Source organism: Rhinatrema bivittatum, chromosome 5 (genome assembly GCF_901001135.1).
Source record: "Rhinatrema bivittatum chromosome 5, aRhiBiv1.1, whole genome shotgun sequence".
Classification (NCBI taxonomy): Eukaryota; Metazoa; Chordata; class Amphibia; order Gymnophiona; family Rhinatrematidae; genus Rhinatrema; species Rhinatrema bivittatum.
In genome coordinates this window covers 269433248-269439681 of record NC_042619.1, presented here as the reverse complement: position 1 = coordinate 269439681, position 6434 = coordinate 269433248, and the positions used below count along the sequence as shown (strand labels likewise).

General features: G+C 42.6%; 1 protein-coding gene across 1 annotated transcript in view; it reads left to right on the top strand.

The window, feature by feature from the left end:
• The first annotated feature begins 723 nt into the window (after nucleotides 1–723).
• Nucleotides 724–6434, top strand: part of ANXA4 (annexin A4) — a 62215-nt gene continuing 56504 nt past the window's right edge. The window contains exon 1 of the mRNA XM_029604011.1: nucleotides 724–860. The gene's annotated coding sequence lies outside the window, so the exon portion shown is untranslated. The remainder of the gene's footprint in view (nucleotides 861–6434) is intronic.

Here is a 6434-nt window from a genome sequence, read left to right as displayed (position 1 = left end):
GGATCTATGCAGAAGTAACTGGAAATGGAATGGACCAGCAGTCCCTCAGCCTCACTCTTTCTTGTGTCCTAACTGGTCTTCATCTGGCTGGGTGCCACCTCAAACACAACTAATTAGTGGTCAAGGGACATGAGACATAAACGAAGCCGGGGAGAAAAGTTCCAGGGACAGGAGGCCATTTTCTCAGTTCCCATGATTTTGCCTAAAGCGCCGATTCTAGTAGTCACATTTGGATATGGATAGAACTGGCATTTTTTTTCAGGTTGAACGGCCAAAAATTAAAAAATGCTGTCAGATGTGACTGTAAAGCTGAAGAAAGTAAGCATTATACAGCTCGAGAATCTTTGCAAACAGCTTCGTGCGCCACTGTAGACAGCGGTGTGTAAAAAAAAAAGTGTTAAATATATAAATCCAAATAACACGTCACCAGTTCAGCACTGAGGGGCTAGCGGCTTCCTACTGGCGAATGTATTATTGTGCTGTGGCCAGGAGCCTTTGATGCTTCTGGTTCTTTTACCCAGGGCCCTGCTACTCTTCAAAAACTTTGTTATTCTTATTGAGCTAAAATAAATAAAGCCCCCTCGCCTGTTTAATCCGGCAGCCCCACTCCACCCTCACAGAAAGAAGGCAGCAAGGCTCTTGCACCTCCCTCCTGCTGCCATTGCTGTGTAACCCGCTCCAGCTCGGAAGGAGAGGAAAGGGCGCGTCGGAGGAGGAGGAGGAGGAGGAGCGGCGAGGGAGCTGGGGCCGGCACCACCCTGTCCCGTCACATGAGAGCGGAGGAGCCGAGGGCCTTATAGAGCCTCCGCCCTGCCCCTTCTCTCCCTTCTCACCGCTGAAGTGCTCCAGAGCCGCTGCAGGTAGGCGCTGTCTATCGAGGGAGGGGGAGGGAGTGGGGGGGATCCCGGTAAAAAAAAAAAGTGAGAGAGAGCGCGCGTGCTCCCCCCCCCCGGGAGCGCCTCACCAGGACTCCAGGCTGTCTAGGTTACGAAATGAACTCCTGAGGAGAAGCAGGGAGGGAGACACGGATTCATTGTGTCTGGGACGTTTCTGGTCTGTGGATACGGTCGAGCAGGAGTGCTGCTTCCACCAGGCCCTTCCCCTTCCTCCCCGTGCCTGCTCTGCTCCTGGCGCTTCCCATTCCGTGCTAAGGCTGTGCGAGACCTGCAACTGGCCCTGCTCATGGGCTGGGAGAGATTGTGTAAAGCACCTTAAGTGCTCCGAATTAAGAATAGCGATTCGGATAACCTTATTGGCGTGACAATCCATTTTACACGTGCTGCCAAAGTAATGTACAGTGGTTAAAGGAAAAGGGTAGTTAAAGAAGGAAAAATAGTAGTGTCCAGTAAAAGTTTCAGGTTATGGAAGGTACAGCAGCAGGTTCGTAGTGACCCTGGTTCAAGTCATTTCTGGCCGGGTGGCAGCCACATATTTTGCTGCTATAGAAAAGACTTCTGTTCAAATAGCCGCACAGATGAACTTTTATTGGCTGATTTAGGACTTTCCCTGCAAGAAGATGGCCCTTTTCAATACTTAAAAGCCCATACTAGATATGAATTTAGTAACAGTGTTTTGTAGTATTTACACAATTTTATCATTTCTTCCTTAGCATGTTCATGGCTCTGTATGCACAAATACTAACAGAAGAGTGTGGAATTGATTACAAACAACTGCATGTGAACTAATTGCGGTTTGAGTGTTTTAGATGAGAATATGATCAGCCACTAGCTATTACATATTTCTGTTCAAGTGTGATTGTGCAGGTCTTTCTCTGAAAAGCAAGTGTGGTGTTTCCTTTCAAATGTGTATGGAGGGCTTGCCAGCTAGAATCGGACATAGGGAAGACATGCACTGAGCAAGCTTTCTACAAACCGCGCTCACCTTGGGTGGCCAGAATGCCAGCGATTCACCCCCATCACTCCAGATAAGCAGAAAATAATAATAATAGTTTTCATAGTTTCCAAATAATGCTCAAGGTGGCATACAGCATTATTAATAATTCAAGTCCATTAAATTCCTGCCTAAAAGAGCTTTCAGTCTACGTGGCTATCGGAGGCAATGGGAGATATAGTGACTTGCTCAAGGGGGAGTAGGGTTTGAATCCTGATTTCCCTGCTTCTCAGCCCATTGTTGCATCCATGATTAGGCCTCTCTTGGTTTCTTGGAGGTTTGATGTACAGTAAAGCTCCTAGGGTTTCCCAGTCCCAACTCTCTCATTGGTAGTCTGTGATTCTGGCCCATCTCACTTCTTCATGAGACTTCAGTTTGATTTTATGAAAATCGACATTGAATAGAAGACTGTAGGGGTGATAATGTACCTCAGGTATCCCCTGTGTGTGTGTGTGTATTAATTAACTCTCATCGGCAGAGTTGCAACAAGTTTCTTCTTTTCCTCAGAAAGCCCCAGGAGAGGAAAGAGAGCTGGCAAACAGTGTAGAAGGGCACACAGATGATGGCTTAAGTTATGGAAAAACAGATCTTAATTCCAAAATGTATTTTTCCCCTTTGCACAGTGTCCAGAGTAATAGTTTCCCCTCGTACACCTCTGGGATATTTTCTTGCTTAACTATCTCATTTTATGTACTACTTTTATCATAATTATTATATTGGTTTCTTTGCAAACTGCATTGTTTTTTTTATGATTTTGTTGTAAATCAAGCAAATATTAATTTTTCAATATTTCCTGTGTCTAAACAAACGTCTCTACTCCTAAGAACATAAGATATTGCCATGCTGGGTCAGACCTAGGTCCATCAAGCCCAGCATCCTGTCTCCAACAGTGATCAGTCTGGGTCACAAGTACTATTAGGTCCCCAGTAATTGATCTATTTCTTGTATCTCGCTTCCAGGGATAAGTGCCGGCTTTCCCAAGTCTACCTGGCTAATAACTGTTATGGTCTTTTCATTCAGGAACTTGTCCAATCCTCTTTTGAACTCCACTATGTTAACTGCCTTCACTATGTCCTCTGGTAACAGATTCCATATCTTGACTATGAACTGAGTGAAAAAATAGTTCCTACAATTTGTTTTAAATCTGCCAGTTACTTTTATGGAGTGTCCTCTAGTCCTTGTTGTTTGAAAGGTTACTAACCATTCCCTATTTACCCGTTCCACTCCACTCATGATTTTATACATTTCAGTCATTTCCCCTCTCAGTCAACTCTTTTTTTTTCCAAGCTACCAAGCCCTAATCTGTTCAGCCTTTCTCCACAAGGGAGCTTTTCCATCCCCTTTATCATTTTTGTTGCCTCTCTCTGCTAGGTCCTTTTTTTTTTTAATTGAGATGCAGCAACCAGAACTGCCCACAGTACTCGTGGTGCGGTGGCACCATGGATCTCTACAAAGGCATTATGATATTTTTCTATTTTATTCTCTATTTCTTTCCAAATAATTCCTGACATTCTATTTTGCTTGTTTAACCATTTTTTTGTTATTGTATAGTTTTAATGTATTTCTAATTGTGAATGTTTTTAAGATGTGAACCGCTCTGAGCTGCGGCAGAGGATAAGTGTAGATAAAGAGTTCTTTAAGCTCTGTGGGTTTGGGTCAGATTGGCTGTCTGCAGTGGCTTCCCCTGGGGTGTATTAGGCAGGTGACCTTCTCTGGATGGCAGGAGTAGGGCACTGACCTACAGTTCACTAGCCTTTGTTGAAGATGGCAGACACATGAGAGTGGCCCAGAGGGCGTTGCTCTGCCCTGATGGCCGCACAGGTGCCTCTGAAGTCAGCTATTCTGTGTCTGTTTTTAAAACAAACATTCCAGTTGCCAAAACTAATATAGTTGAAAACGAATGCTTTTTGCAATTTTAACAGTAAAAACTATGGTTTTATAAAGAAAGTCTGGAAAAAATGAGGTTTATTTTCTTGTAAAGGAGAATCCATTATGGGTATTGTCCCAGTTTATTTTATTTATTTGTTTTTATATGCCGCTGTTCAATCTGGCATATCACATCGGTTTACAGTGTAACGCAGGTCCAATAAGAATTATGCTTCCTTATTTTACATTATAACTTCGTATCATCTGTAACAATATAATTTAGAAGGAAATATGGGTAACGATGAAACAGGGTCAACAAAAATTAAACAGTATAACATTTATAGAGTAACAGAGTATAATAATTTAACTGTATAATGCAGAATAAAATAGAGTGGACCAGTTAGTTGGGGGAGGACGAATTAGTTTTGATGCTAGTGAAGATGGGCATTAGGTCGCTGTCGGGAAGGCTGTTTTAAAGAGCCATGTTTTGAGGTTTTTTTGAAGGATTGAGTTGTGGGATCCAGTCTGAGTTGAGGTGGTAAGCTGTTCCAGAGTGAGGGTCCTGCTGCTATCATTAGGGTGTGCTCCCTTGTTGTGGTCAAGTGTGCTATTTTTGGTGAGGGTATTGGAATGAGCCCGGTGTTAGTGGAACATAGTTTTCTTTGGGGGGGGGGGGGGGGTGAAAATATAGGGCGGAGCTCAGCCAGTCAAACTTCTTATTGTAAAGTGCTTTGTGAATTAGGGTTAAGACTTTATATTGTATTCTCTACTTTATATTGTATTCTCCTCCCTCCCCCCCCTTCACCTCCACTCCCTCCACCGACCCCTTTCCCACTCCCTCCCACTTCCCCTGACGCCCTATCTATTTCGTAACCAAGTCAAATTGTATATATTGTATATAGGTTATATGCTACAAATTTATATTCACATTTATTTGTATTCAACTGTTACAAAGTTTTTTATTTCAATTGTTTAATTAATTGTTATCTTGTTACAATGTAAAATAGGGCAGATCTCGCCCTATTCAACCTGTTACCTGGAAACCGATGTGATATCTCGATCGAATGTCGGTATACAAAATAAATAAATAAATAAATTCTGTGTGAGATGGGTAGCCAGAGTAGATTTTTGAGTGTTGGTGAGATATGATAGGATCTTTTGGTGTTTGTGAGTGATCTTGCCACTGCATTCTGTAGTAATTGCAGTGGTCTAAGGGAGGTGGACGAGAGGCCCAGGAGGAGAGCATTGCAATAGTTGAGTTTGGGAAAATAGTAGTGCTTGGAGGACTGTTCAGTAGTCATGGATGTAGAGAAGCGGTTTAACTTTTTTTAGGATTTGAAGTTTGAAGAATCCATCTTTAATTATTGAGTTGATGTGGTTTTTCATGTTAAGTTCAGCATCTATGACTATGCCGAGGTCTTTGACAGTGGGGACTATTTTCTCGTCCATCACATATTTTGCGTGGTTGTGACTGAGTGTTGTGATGGCTTTGTTAGTTTTGAGTAACATTTCAGTTTTCTTGTGGTTGAGGTAAAGTGACATCTGTGAGAGTAGCTGTGTTATCTTCTGAAGGTAGGTGTCCCAGATTTTTAGGGTGTTGCAATATTCTCTTTTATGGGGAGCAAGATTTGAACATCGTCTGCGTATATGAAGTAAGATAGGTTTAATTCGGATAGGAGTGCACATAGGGGTAGGATGTAAATGTTGAAGAGGGTGGATGAGAGGGATGAGTCTTGAGGGACACCATGTGTAAGGGGAATTTGTTTGGATTCAGATGCATTTAGTCTGACTTTGTAGGATCGGTCTGATAGGTGTTGCATAGGCCGATTTCATTTAGTCTGATTAATAATGTTTCGTGGTTGACAGTGTCAAATGCGGCAGATATGTCAAGTAGGATCAGAAGGTGGGAGTGTCTGCTGTCAAGGCCTCTGAGGGTGTGGTCGGTAAGGGTAAGAAGTAATGTTTCAGTACTGAAGTGTTTTCTGAAGTCATGTTGGGAGGGTGATAGTATATTCAGGTTTTCCAGGTGTTCAGTGAGTTGACAGTTGACAATTTTTTCTAGGATCTTGGTTATGAATTGGTTGTCGAACTGAGGTTTTTTGAGGGTTGGCTTGACGACAGCTCATTTGAGACTGTCTGGGAAGATGCCTTGTTCAAGTGATATGTTAACTATGTCTGTTATAGGTCTGGCCATGGTATTGGCGATTTGCTTTAGGAGTTTTATTGGGATGGGGTTAAGGGGGTGTGCGGCGGGGTTTAGATTTTGGATGATTGATTCAACTTCGGTTGAAGCAACTGTTTCGAAGTGGGTCCAAGAAGTTGTGATTAAGTGTGGTAGTTTGGGTGTAGGCTTGCTAATGAGTGGGTTGGAAGTGATTATTTTGGTGATTTTGTCGTTGAAATATTGGGTGAGATCTTCACAGGTTCTGGTAGGGTTTTCTTGAGAAGGTGTGTTGATGGTCGGTTGTGTCAGGTCAGTAACGTAAGCAAATAGGGTTTTCGGCTTATATTTATTTATTTATGTTGCGTCTTTTATATACCGAAGTTTGGTACATGCCTTCACTCCGTATGTTGGTAGTCGTGGATCTTTTTAGCATAGTAGTCACGTTTGGCTTTATCTGTGTCAGTTCTGTATATGTATAGAATGGTTCTGTATCTATCTTTTAATTGGGGGGTTG